This window comes from Lampris incognitus, chromosome 15 (genome assembly GCF_029633865.1).
Source record: "Lampris incognitus isolate fLamInc1 chromosome 15, fLamInc1.hap2, whole genome shotgun sequence".
Taxonomy (NCBI): domain Eukaryota; kingdom Metazoa; phylum Chordata; class Actinopteri; order Lampriformes; family Lampridae; genus Lampris; species Lampris incognitus.
Window position 1 is genome coordinate 47,472,054 of NC_079225.1, and position 14,737 is coordinate 47,486,790.

Consider the following 14,737-nt stretch of genomic DNA (forward strand, 5'->3'; position numbering starts at 1 on the left):
CATCTAATTTGTGTTGAGATTGTGTCTCAGTCTGCTAATGTTCCACATATTTATCTTGACGCTCTTGGATGATCGTATTGATGTTTAAGTTAAAAGCAGCACTTGTCTGAGGAAAGTTGTTAGTATTTGTTAAAGGTTGATTAGTTAGCCTCAGTACAAGCTGGCTCAGTGGACTCTTTTCAGGGTTCAGATCTTGAGTTTTTGCTGCCTTAAAATGCAGTGTCTGTGGGACTTGTGCGTAAATGCATCCAACATTTGAGAGCTCTGTTTTGTATGTTGATGGCCAATGGAAATCTGCCCTACATGCATTGGTTGGTGTTTTCTTTTGAATTTTTAAAATCATTCGACAGAATTCTACATGTAGGGCTTCTGTGGGATGCTTGTCCCATCTAGTGTAGCTATGCTCACTAAGTGGACCCCATACCTCACTTCTATATGGCACAATGGGCTGGATTACACAGCCAAATATTTTGCACCAAATCTAAATGGGTATGTTTATATTCCAAAATTTTCTTTTTATTGCATATAGCGCTCTGCGAGCTTTTTCTTTTCGTGCATTCACTGCCAGGCTGAAATTCCCTAATGCAGTCATAGTAAAGCCAAGGTAAGTGTGCTGCATCATGTGCTCTAGGGCGGGGCTGCCTAGATTGAAATGGTATGTGTGTTCCTGACACCTGGGCTTCTTTTGGAATATCATTATGTTTGTCTTTTTTAGGTTTACGGTCAGGGCCCAGTGCTGACAGTAATTCTCTAGCAGGTCCAGATGCTGCTGTAGCCCCTGTGCAGTAGGAGAAAACAGCACCAGGTCATCTGCGTAGAGTAGGAATTTTATTTCATTCTCTTGTAGAGTGAGGCCAGGGGCTGTGGACTGTTCCAACTGCACCGCTAACTCGTTAATGTAGATGTTGAACAGTGTTGGACTGAGACTACAGCCCTGCTTCACTCCTCTTTTTTGAATGAAAGACTCTGTATTTTGTTGCCAATTTTCACAGCGCTTTTGTGTTCAGAATACATTGTCTTTATTAAATTGTAGACTTTACCCCTACACCACTTTGTAAAAGTAATATAATTCTTCATGCCAAATAGTCGAATGCTTTCTTTTGAAAAAAAAAATCCCCAAAAACATTTGACTGTCTCTGTCTCTCTCTCTCTCTCTCTCTCTCTGTCTCTGTCTCTCTCTCCTTCTCTCTCTCTCTCTCTCTCTCTCTCTCTCTCTCTCTCTCTCTCTCTCTCTCTCTCTCTCTCTCTCTCTGTCTGTCTGACTGTCTGTCTGTCTGTCTGTCTGTCTTGTCTGTCTGTCTCTCGCTCTGGTGACACCGTTTTAACTCGGAGGAGCTGCTTGGCTTTTCAGTGACAGGGTGGACTTGGTGAGTGAGGGAGGGACAGAAAGAGCAATAAAAGCAAAAGAGAGAATAATAGAATAGACTTAGAAAATAGAAGAGTTGGAGAGAGAGAGAGAAGGGGGTTGCACAGATAGAGTAGGGGAGAGGGGGATGAGGAGCGAAGGAAGAAAAAAGAGAGAGTACCCCATAACCTGTGTGTGTGTGTGTGTGTGTCAAGCTAATGTATTTTCCATACTGCAGCAGCAGCCTGAGGCCAAACCGAGCGGTTCACACACCCTCGTAAAGATCCCTCATGCTCTGCTTCTGCTAACATCAACATGTGTGTGTGTGTTTTTGTGGCGTGTGTGTGTGTTTTTGTGGTGTGTGTATGTGTGTGTGTTTTTGTGGTGTGTGTGTGTTTTTGTGGGGTGTGTGTGTGTGTTTGTGGTGTGTGTGTGTGTGTGTGTGTGTGTTTTTGTGGGGTGTGTGTGTCAAGGTTAGCATGAGAGCTGCAATATATTCATCGTTTGTGATAAAGATAAAGGAAGTGCTTGACGATAACAGCGCTTATTTCAGCGTCATAACTCCTTGATTTGATTTGAGTGATGTCATTTTATGACATCATGTCACCATGTGTCTGTTAAAAAGACACTTCAGTGTGTCTGTTTATTTTTGTTCTGCATAATTTGTTTCCATTACCTTGTCTGTACTCCTTTGCTCCTTTGTTCCATTAACTTTACCACACACTATATATACATATATACATACATATGTACATCTCTCTCTCTCTCTCTCTCTCTCTCTCTCTCTCTCTACATATATATATATATATATATATATATATACAGAGACACATACATACATATATATATACACATACACACACAGACACATCTATACACATACATATATACATACATATATATGTATATATATACACATACACACACACAGACACATCTATACATCTATACACTTACATATATATATATATATATATATATATATATATAAACTTTTTTAAAAGAAACACTCAATGGTGGGGAAAGTGCTCAACAAGTAAGGAGCAAAATAATCCAGTGAGTCAAATAAGTTCTTTATGAGACAGTACAAGCCTGTTTCATGCCATAAGCAATCATCAGCTGTATATATACAGGCAGGCAGGCAGGCAGGCAGGCAGGCAGGCAGACAGACAGACAGACAGACAGACAGACAGACAGACAGACAGACAGGCAGGCAGGCAGGCAGGCAGGCAGGCAGGCAGACAGACAGATAGACAGGCAGGCAGGCAGACAGATAGACAGGCAGGCAGACAGATAGACAGGCAGGCAGACAGATAGACAGGCAGGCAGGCAGACAGGGAGAGAAAGACGGTGAGCAGTAGAGTGGGACAGATGGAGGGATGTGATAGAGAGACAGAATCCACATCACCCTGACCACCGATACATGAGTCCTCTGTTCCTCCACTCTTCTCCAGTTATTCCTTTCTTCTCTTTTCTTTTCTTTTTGGTCTCTTCTTTCTTCTGGTTTCATCTCTCCTATTCTCTTCTCTTTTTTCTCCATCCTCTGTTCTTCTTTTTTCTTCCCTTTGCTTCTCTTTTCTCTGTTGTTTCTTCTTCCATTTTCTCTTGTCTTCTTCACGCCTGTTCTCTTCTTTTCTTTTTTCTTCTTGCCTCAATTGCTGTTCTCTTCTGCTCTTCTCTCCTTTCATTCCTTCTTTCTTCTCTTCTTCACTTCTCTTTTTTCTTTATCTCCTTTTCTCTTTTCCTCCCCTGCTTTTATCTTGTCTCTTCTCTTTTATTCCATTTCATATTTCTTTTTTCCTCTCATTTTCACTTTTTTCTTCTCTTTTATCCTCTCTTCAATTCTTGTCTTTGTTCTTCTCTCCTCCTTCCCTTTTTTCTTCTTTTCTCTGCCGCCCTATCTGTTTCTGTCTGTCATCCTTTCACTCATCCCCACTCCTCTACCCCCCCTTCAGATGCCACTTTCAATTATCTCCTAGTGAAAGATGAGATAAGGAGTCAAATGTGGAGGGGGCGGGGCTACAACACCTGGAAGACAGATAGCATGAGTCAGCTGCCACCTGCAGAGAGAGAGAGAGAGAGAGAGAGAGAGAGAGAGAGAGAGAGAGAGTTCATCATTCTCTGCTTCAGAGCTCTTTACCCTCCTTTACCCTCCAGGCCATCATAATGTTGAATTGATGAAACAGTTTTCTCCTAAATGGAAAACAAATGGTCTTCGAGACAGTTCGCTGATTTGTCAGGTTCTCAATTTCTCAAGGAAATAGATTTTTTTTTGGGGGGGGGGGGGGTTCATGTTCTTAAGAATAATGGAGTACACAATTTTCCTGCCCGATGGGGAGCTTTTTTTTGTTTTTTTGTCCTTATAGTCATATTAAGGATTAAATGGAGCAGTAAATCATGTCGCTGGACATGTTGACTCAGGGGTATTGCAAAATGCGAAGGGTTTTCAGGGGCTGAGCTAAAGGTTTGCTGGGTTTTCTCGGGCGAAAATGTAGAATATTAAAACCACATTTTAAAACATGGAGCTGGGGATCCTTTTTCAAAAGAATATGTTGGCAGTTTTGCCTTTTACTGGATAGGAAAATGGAGACAGACAAGATATATGGGTTGGAGAGAGAGAGAGAGAGAGGGAGGGAGGGAGGGAGGACATGTAATAAAAGTCTTGGAGCAGATTTAAAACTGGGATGTTGCGTCGCGCCCTCGGCCAACATGTTGCACAACTCTGAGCCAGCACGTTTCCCCTTTTCTGACCAGAAACAAAAGAAAAAAGACAACCTTCCCTAAAAATTCTTTAACGTGGTAGAAAGTGAGTATAAATACATGCCTGGCTTGGTAGCTTGTCATATTTGGTCCATTAGTGAGAAATTAGTGAGTGTTTCTGTAGCTACCGCCACTAGGGGGCGCCATGCGGTCTGCTGGAAGAGCGATGCGTGACGACACATAGACCGGATGCTGAGAAACTCCACCGGTGTCACTCTTCAATACAGAAGAGACAAAACACGTAAAGCCCAAATCCACTTCCGCACAGCAGGCGGTGGAAAGTGACCGGGAAGGCAGCCAGTATGGACCAGACCTACGGTGTCCTTCAGCAGACGCCCGGTGTAATGAGCTGCCATCCCAGTGCTCCCAGTGCTCCCACTCTTACTGGCCGTGTGCTGAGCCCACGTGACGTCAGCATTTATTGACACGCGACATCCGGGGGATTTCTCTGATACCTTCACACAGTTTACACGGAGTCCTCCGTGATGAGGACATCCTGATTAAAACGGAGGTTGAGGGGCAGCTCTGAGTTATATGAGCTCTTCACTGTCGACCATTCACGTCAGTTTTAAAGAACCTCCATGTAGAGCGCCATCCATCGCTCCATGGTGTAGGTGGATGGAAGGTGGAAGGTAACGTCTTGTACATTTCTCAATGGACACCTCGAGGGACATTCCTGGGATCCCCTGGGGTAGAAAATGTGAGGAGCTTCAAATGATCGGTTGAGTTTGGTGCGGCCAGCGTGGACGACATTTCTCTGTGTCCGTGCAGCAGAAGTCAGGAGCACCTCGTACTCACAACCGGCAAACACACCGGCCCCCAAACACAAGAGGGCCTTCAACAAGCCAGCGGAGACATGGAGAAGAAGAGGCACAGGGAGAGACGGGGGGAGAAAGGAAGCATTGAAAGGGTAAAGGGGAGAAAAGCTGCAGTAAAGGACTGAGAGGAGAGAGGAATGCAGGCGGAGGAATGCGAGAGAAATGCTTGAAAGGGCGGAGAGCTGAAAAGAGAGAAGGGCAGGTTGATGGAAGCCGAGTGAGCTCCAGGATTAGTGTCCCGGCAACAAAACAAAGAGAGAGAGACCGAGAGAGAGAGAGAGAGAGAGAGAGAGAGAGAGAGAGAGAGAGAGAGAGAGAGAGAGAGATGGAGTTGGACAGACATAGTGAGAGAGAGAACATCTCTTGTATGGTATATTTACTTCGCTGGAGGAGGGCAGTAGCTGGAGGAGGGCAGTAGCTGGAGGGGGGCAGTAGCTGGAGGAGTGCAGTAGCTGGAGATGGGCAGTAGCTGGAGATGGGCAGTAGCTGGAGGAGGGCAGTAGCTGGAGGAGGGCAGTAGCTGGAGGAGGGCAGTAGCTGGAGGAGTGCAGTAGCTGGAGATGGGCAGTAGCTGGAGATGGGCAGTAGCTGGAGATGGGCAGTAGCTGGAGGAGGGCAGTAGCTGGAGGAGGGCAGTAGCTGGAGGAGGGCAGTAGCTGGAGGAGTGCAGTAGCTGGAGATGGGCAGTAGCTGGAGATGGGCAGTAGCTGGAGATGGGCAGAAGCTGGAGATGGGCAGTAGCTGGAGGAGGGCAGTAGCTGGAGATGGGCAGTAGCTGGAGATGGGCAGTAGCTGGAGATGGGCAGTAGCTGGAGATGGGCAGAAGCTGGAGATGGGCAGTAGCTGGAGATGGGCAGTAGCTGGAGATGGGCAGAAGCTGGAGGAGGGCAGTAGCTGGAGATGGGCAGTAGCTGGAGGAGGGCAGAAGCTGGAGATGGGCAGGTTAGAGTGAGTTGGACATTTAGATTGCAGTGAAATGCCAGCGACACACAGATACCGAGAAAGAGAAAAACACAGAAATGGAATAATTCTACTTTTTAAATGTAAATCAGCTCATGAATCTTTCCTCTAACTTCCACACAAACTCACGTTTAGCTGTCCCATCTGTATAACGTAGTACCTCTGAGAATACATCCTGCCGTGTTACTTTAAAGAGCTTTGCAAAAATCGTTTCTCAACACCATTCATGTACATGACAAGGAAATTGGCAAAATGTGCCCCCCCCCCCACTATTCTGTTTTAGTCTCTCCCTCCTTTCCTATCACTTGGTATGGTCCATGTGGTTTCGTTTGAGATGTAAGGTGTCCTCCATCACCTTTACGGGGGTCCTGAACGCTGACGGTGTTTGTTGACCTGTGGACGGAGTGCTGTCCCGCTCGGTGACGGACACGTCAACGCTCGTGTTCGTGTCGACTTGTCCTACCAACTGTATAGAAATGGGCATTTCATGGGTTGAAAATGGCTCAACACGCCATCTACTGGTTTAAATCAGCCCTGCACCTTGCAAGGCCACTGATGACGTAGAGTTGACCGGTTGGGACTTACCTACATCATGAAATGAAGGTGGGGGGGGGGGGGACGTTAACGTCCTCTGATCAGAGGGGGGTTACCCACCTCCCCCTTCCATCTGTGGCACAGCTGCGTTGTGTTTGTGATGTGTTAGCTTGCTGTTCTGGGTTGTCGGTTAGCTAAAAACATGATTCAGGTTTGAATCCCCATGTCACCTCCGGCTTGGTCGGGCGTCCCTACAGACCCAGTTGGCCGTGTTTGTGGGTGGGAAGCCGGATGTGGGTGTGTGTCCTGGTCGCTGCACTAGCGCCTCTTCTGGTCGGTCAGGGCGCCTGTTCGGGGGGGAGGGGGAACTGGGGGGAATAGCGTGATCCTCCCACGTGCTACGTCCCCCTGGTGAAACTCCTCACTGTCAGGTGAAAAGAAGCGGCTGGTGACTCCACATGTATGGGAGGAGGCATGTGGTAGTCTGCAGCCCTCCTGGATCAGCAGAGGGGGTGGAGCAGAGACCGGGACGGCTCGGAAGAGTGGGGTGATTGGCCGGATACATCCACCCATTCATCCATTATCGGAACCGCTTATCCTTCTCTCAGGGTGGCGGGGATGCTGGAGCCTTTCCCAGCAGTCATTGGGTGGCAGGCGGGGCGACACCCTGGACAGACCACCAGACCACCTCAGGGCCCACACACACACACACACACACACACATTCCTAGCTAGGGCCCTTTAGTACGGCTGATTCACCTCACCTGCACACGTCTGGACTGTGGGAGGAGGCGGGGTACAAAACAAAAAAACCATGATTCAGAGCTGAAGGTAGTATTGACGTTTTACAAAGTGCAGCGAGGACATGATGTAAGGCCTATGTAAGGTGAATAAAGGGAAAATGTGCAGTCGGTCAGTACTGGACCTGCCTCCCATTACCACCTGAAATGATCCGTATCAACGTGTTCACAGCAAAGACACACAACCGTTGTCATTTACGCCAATGACACGTATGTCTGTAGTTTTTTCTGTCACATGATCACCCTGGGTCACTGATCTGTTTTTGCATCCATCATCAGGGAATTGTGATTCTGACCTTTGACCTCTTCACCGTTATAATGTTTTTTCCATCTGGAGCGTGAAGCTCATCATGTTGTTGTGTTTCTCTGGGGAAGACGTGGAGCTGCGCAACATTACACGGATTGCACTAGCTTCGATTTGCAAGACTGTATCAATTTTACTGATGATGAAGGTGGTGATGATGAAGGTGGTGATGATGGAGTGATGATGGAGGCGGAAATGAGGCAGTTGTCCAAGAAGTCATTAAATAAGACTAAATTATTATGAGTCAGTTGCGCTAGAATATTTTGTTCAAGAGTGGCCGTTAAAATGTGGACCAGGTTTTGTTTTCTATCAGGCAGTAAGCTTTTAGTCTAACGTGACTGACGGACCCTATGCTGCATACGCCGCCTCCTATGCTATGCTACACCTCCTATGCTGCATACGCCCCCTCCTATGCTATGCTACGCCTCCTATGCTGCATACGCTGCCTCCTATGCTATGCTACACCTCCTATGCTGCATACACCCCCTCCTATGCTATGCTACGCCTCCTATGCTGCATACGCTGCCTCCTATGCTATGCTACGCCTCCTATGCTGCATACGCTGCCTCCTATGCTATGCTACGCCTCCTATGCTGCATACGCTGCCTCCTATGCTATGCTACAGCTCCTATGCTACATCCCCCCCTCCTATGCTATGCTACGCCTCCTATGCTGCATACGCTGCCTCCTATGCTATGCTACGCCTCCTATGCTGCATACGCTGCCTCCTATGCTGCATACGCTGCCTCCTATGATATGCTACGCCTCTTATGCTACATACGCTTCCTCCTATGCTGCATACGCTGCCTCCTATGCTGCATACGCTGCCTCCTACGCTGCATACGCTGCCTCCTATGCTACGCCTCCTATGCTGCATACGCTGCTTCCTATGCTACATACGGTGCTTCCTATGCTACATACGCTGCCTCCTATGCTACATACGCTACCTCCTATGCTACGTACGTGTCCTCCTATGGTATACCTCCTATGCTATGTACATTGCCTGCTATGCTACGTATGATGCCTCCTATGTTACGTATGTTTCCTCCTATGCTACACCTCCTATGCTACGCACGATGCCTCCTATGCCACGTACGTTTCCTCCTATACTACGTATGCTGCTTCCTATACTACGTACGTTGCCTCCTATACTACGTATGCTGCTTCCTATACTAGGTACGCTGCTTCCTATACTACGTACGTTGCCTCCTATGCTACGTACGCTGCTTCCTATACTACGTACGTTGCCTCCTATACTACGTACGCTGCTTCCTATACTACGTACGCTGCTTCCTATACTACGTACGCTGCTTCCCATACTACGTACGTTGCCTCCTATACTACGTACGCTGCTTCCTATACTACGTACGCTGCTTCCTATACTACGTACGTTGCCTCATATACTACATACGCTGCTTCCTATACTACGTACGTTGCCTCCTATACTACATACGCTGCTTCCTATACTACGTACGCTGCTTCCTATACTACGTACGCTGCTTCCTATACTACATACGTTGCCTCCTATACTACATACGCTGCTTCCTATACTACATACGTTGCCTCCTATACTACATACGTTGCCTCCTATACTACATACGCTGCTTCCTATGCTACGTACGCTGCTTCCTATACTACGTATGCTGCTTCCTATACTACGTATGCTGCTTCCAATACTACATACGCTGCTTCCTATACTACGTATGCTGCTTCCTATACTACATACGCTGCTTCCTATACTACATACGCTGCTTCCTATACTACATATGCTGCTTCCTATACTACGTATGCTGCTTCCTATACTACATACGCTGCTTCCTATACTACGTATGCTGCTTCCTATACTACATACGCTGCTTCCTATACTACATACGCTGCCTCCTATACTACATACGCTGCTTCCTATACTACATACGTTGCCTCCTATACTACATACGCTGCTTCCTATGCTACGTACGCTGCTTCCTATACTACGTATGCTGCTTCCTATACTACGTATGCTGCTTCCTATGCTACGTACGCTGCTTCCTATACTACATACGTTGCCTCCTATACTACATACGCTGCTTCCTATACTACATACGTTGCCTCCTATACTACATACGTTGCCTCCTATACTACATACGCTGCTTCCTATGCTACGTACGCTGCTTCCTATACTACGTATGCTGCTTCCTATACTACGTATGCTGCTTCCTATACTACATACGCTGCTTCCTATACTACATATGCTGCTTCCTATACTACGTATGCTGCTTCCTACACTACGTATGCTGCTTCCTATACTACATACGCTGCTTCCTATGCTACATGGCTGCTGCACATCAGGTTGTTGTGATGCTGATGCTGAATCGGTGTTCAGCCTTGTTGCGCAGGCCTGCCACAGACTAAAGCCCAGATGTGAACTACGTAGTGCTCATATGTCAGTATACTGCTGGGGGGTGCATGTGTGCAAGTCTGTCCTGCCAGGATAGTGCAGAAAACGTGCACGTGTCCCTTATCTTATCTGGGATAAAGTTTACAAGAAAAAAGTCTTAGCAGTTAAACTGTCCAAAAAAACAATTCTTCTGTAATCCTCCCTTTCTTTTCTTTTTTCTTTTTTCTTTTTCTTTTTTGGCTTGATTGCCTCTTCTTTTTTTTTTATGTCACTCTGCCAAAACCCTGAAAAGCTCAGCCGCGCTCAATCTATCCAGTCAGTGTGAAGACAAAAGGCTTTTTGTCTCGCCATCTTCGTAACAGGCCGGCGGTGGTTCCCCTGGCGGCTGGGCGTCGCAGATGTCAGGACTCCTGACAGGAAGCTTCACGGGCGACACTTGAACACGCAACAGGAAGTCCACTTCATTTGTCCTGCCGCCAAAATTGCTGCTGCGTGTCAAAATTCACCTGACACTCGCTATTCAGAGACCTGCCAACTAAACTCTTCAGAATGGACTACAGCTTTACAAGGAAGACTTATTTGGCCTCGGCGGTTAGTTGGCGTGGTTGCTCAGATCCAGTGGTAATATATTTGTCGACAGAGCTGATGATGTCTGGATGTCTGGCACCTTAATGGCTCGCTAACGGATGTTGTTCACCAGACAGGTTGTCATTTCCACAGCAGGTGATCGCTGTGATGTCACCACTGGATGCTTGTGTCCTGAATGTGACCGCTTAAAAGCCCAGAAACTCCTGGGATCATCTGGACGTGGCACAACCCCCCCCGCCCCCCCCCCCGCCCACACACACACACACACACACACACACCATTGAAGTACCCTTGAGCTACATACCTAACCATTACTAGATCCAGTGGAGCCGACACTGTTAACATGGATCCTCTCCTGCATTCATTTGAAATAGAAAGATGTATGATTGACAGCCGGAGAGAGAGAGACACAGACAGACAGACAGACAGAAGGACAGACGGACGGACAGACAGATGGACAAACAGACAGACAGGAGGACAGATGGACAGACAGACAGACAGAAGGACAGACGGACGGACAGGAGGACAGATGGACAGACAGACAGACAGACAGAAGGACAGACAGGCATGCGGTCTAATATGCTTCTACTAGCTGTTTGCTGTTTGAGTCTCAGGGTTGTGTCATGATGTGGCAGTCGTGTTATTGTTAGCGTTAGCATTAGTACTAGTTTTAGTGTTAGTGCTAGTGTTAGTGTTAGTACTAGTGTTGGTGCTAATGTTAGTGTTGGTGCTAGTGTTAGTATTAGTGTTGGTGCTAATGTTAGTGTTGGTGCTAGTGTTAGTATTAGTGCTAGTTTTCATGCTAGTGTTAGTGCTAGTGTTAGTGCCAGTGTTAGTGTTGGTGCTAGCGTTAGTGCTAGTGCTAGTGCTAGTGTTAATGCTAGTGTTAGTGTTAGTGTTGGTGCTAATGTTAGTGTTGGTGCTAGTGTTAGTGTTAGTGCTAGTTTTCATGCTACTGTTAGTGTTAGTGCTAGTGTTAGTGCTAGTGTTGGTGCTAGTGTTAGTGTTAGTGCTAGTGTTGGTGTTAGTGTTAGTGCTAGTGTTGGTGTTGGTGCTAGTGTTAGTATTGGTGCTAGTGCAAGTGTTATTGCTAGTGTTAGCGTTAGCGTTAGCCGAGGTAAATAGTTAATAACGTGTTTGGTTGCCAACTGTATTAGCCGGGACGCCCCGTATTTAGATCAAAAGTGGTTCGATGACACTTGTTCCGTATCTGAATGATTTAAAAAATATTTTATACGTATACTGTCTTTAACTCTGGCCTATGTGTGCTGTGTGGAAATACCGATGGGTGGCGCTCAGTTGGAGAGAAGCATCATTTTAAACTAACTGGCCCGTATGTGTAACTTACTCGTCTCTTCCTCTCGATCCTTTTGGGAAAAATGAGTGCAAGTGTAGATGGCGATTCGGGCCCTCCGAAAAGGAAAAGGTTGTGTACATACAATAAGCAGTGGGGAGAGAAGTATAATCGGGTTAAACCTGTCTGTGGCGACTTGGCTGGAGTTTTCTGCAGCCTGTGTGGTCGGGAGTTTTTGGTCAGCCATGGAGGAGAAAACAAACGACGTGGAACAACATGCCGCCACAGAAATGCACAGGAGGACTACACCAGCTAACGGTGCATCTAGCATTGGCAAGTTCTTCACCATGACTGCTACTGAAAAAGACAAAGTTGCTGCGTGCGAGATTTCATCTGTATATCACACAGTTCAACACGGACTGAGCTGCAGCAGCATGGACTGGAACAATAAGCTCAACAGCACAATGTTTAACGATTCCAGTATTGCCACGAAAATCCACTGTGGAAGAACCAAAACTGAGATACTGACAACCAATGTACTTGGTCCGAAAACTGAACTAGATATTCTGAAGGATCTGTCTCCAACTGAAGGTGAGCACCTTCAGTTTCTCAGTCGCCATGGATGCCTCAAACAAGGGGAACTGAAAGATGTTTCCGGTGGGCCTTAGATACTTTGATCCATCTGATGGAGTGCGGTGTAAACTACTTGATTTGAAACGGCCAATAGCATCCACCGAGCTGTAATGGATTGTTTGGGAAAATACCAACTTAATACGGAGTGTATCACTTCGTATGCCGCAGACCACGCCAATGTCAATTCTGGCAGACGTCCCTCTGTTTACCAGTTACTGCACAGGGAAAACAGTCGCATTTTAAAAGCAAGTTGCCCAGCTCATACAGCTCACAGTACATGCCAACACGCATGATGCGATCAGCTGTCAGTGGACATACAGACAGACAATTGTTTTGAAGATTTACAGCCACTTTTCCGTATCTGCTTCTCGGCGAGAGGAACTTCGCAGTTGTTTCGCCTTTGCGGACATTGAGTGGACAGGAATTCTGCGTCACGTTTGCACTAGATGGCTATCGCTATATCCGGCTGTCGACCGTCTTTTACAAAGCTGGCCGGCGATTCTGTCATATTTTACGTCACTCGGAGAAGCCTGTCCTGTGGTGCTGAAGAAGATTTTTGTGGATGATGAGGAGAAAACTGGCACCGGTTGTCTGTGTTTTTTTTTTCCAAAATGTGGGACTGGTCTTTGACCAGCTTGTTATGAAGCTAGAAGAAACACAACTCCGCATCACTGACGTTTATGTGGAAATTGGACAATTCAAAGCGAAAGTGCTGCAAAGGAAAGATGACAACTTTTGGGTATTCCAGACCAGACAGCTGTTGGAAAACATGCAGCCTACGGACAAGGCCAGAGTGAAGGAGGACTTCATGGGATTTCCCGACTCTGTCATTGCATACATTGACAAGTGGTTTGATTTATCCTCAGACAATGTGATGATGAAGCCTAAACCAAATGGCCTTTTTGAGAAACTCACCTTCTCTGACTTGGAGGAGGTGGCGGTTGCCCTCAAATTGACTGACACAGTCAACATGGACAAACTTTATGAAGAATTCTGCGCTAGCCGGGAAGAAATGTCAAGACAAGACCCCACAAAACCAACCAGTGAGAATGGATGGCTGTTTTTCCGAAAATCGGCAAGGAGAATTTGACTAACCTTGTTCCTGATCGTGTCGTTTGTTGTCAGTGTGTCCGGTTCAGATGCATTGGTAGAGAGGATTTTTTCACTCATTGCCAACAAGTGGATACATGCAAGAACCGATGCAGCACAGACCTGATCAAAAGTGAGCTTCAAATTTCGGTGAACATTTACATTTTAATTATATGTGGTTCAGCTCAGTCGGATCTAGAAGTGGTTCAGCTCAGTCAGATCTAGAAGCAGCGATGCTGCGTTGGGGGCTTCTACACTGGCTAACATTGAAAAGAAGGCTCTAGAAGCAGCGATGCTGCGTTGGGGGGCTTCTTCACTGGCTAACATTGAAAAGAAGGATCTAGAAGCAGTGATACTGCGTTGGGGGGCTTCTACACTGGCTAAGATTGAAAAGAAGGCTGTAGAAGCAGCGATGCTGCATTGGGGGGGTTCTACACCGGCTAGCATTGAAAAAAATGATCTAGAAGCAGCGATACTGCGTTGGGGGGCTTCTACACTGGCTAGCATTGAAAAAAAAGGATCTAGAAGCAGCGGTCCTGCGTTGGGGGGCTTCTACACTGGCTAACATTGAAAAAAGGATCTAGAAGTAGCGATACTGTGTTGGGGGGCTTCTACACTGGCTAAGATTGAAAAGAAGGCTCTAGAAACAGCAGTGCTGCATTGGGTGGCTTCTACACTGGCTAACATTGAAAAGAAGGCTCTAGAAGCAGCGGTGCTGCGTTGGGGGGCTTCTACACTGGCTAACATTGAAAGAAGGCTCTAGAAGCAGCGGTGCTGCGTTGGGGGGCTTCTACAATGGCTAACATTGAAAAGAAGGATCTAGAAGTAGCGATACTGTGTTGGGGGGCTTCTACACTGGCTAAGATTGAAAAGAAGGCTCTAGAATCAGCGGTGCTGCGTTGGGGGGCTTCTACACTGGCTAACATTGAAAAGAAGAGAAAAAGAAAGAAAACAATCACATATTATATCAAGAGAAACTTATTTTGAACATTTTGGCCAGTGGTTCGAGAACCTTTTAGTTGATTTTTTTTTTGTGGAATTTTCCCCCACTTTTTTTTCCCAAACGGCAATTACCCCACTCTTCTGAGCCGTCCAGGTCTCTGCTCCACCCCCTCTGCTGATCCGGGGAGGGGCTGCAGACTACCACATGCCTCCTCCCATACATGTGGAGTCACCAGCCGCTTCCTTCACCTGACAGTGAGGAGTTTCACCAGGGGGATGTAGCACGTGGGAGGA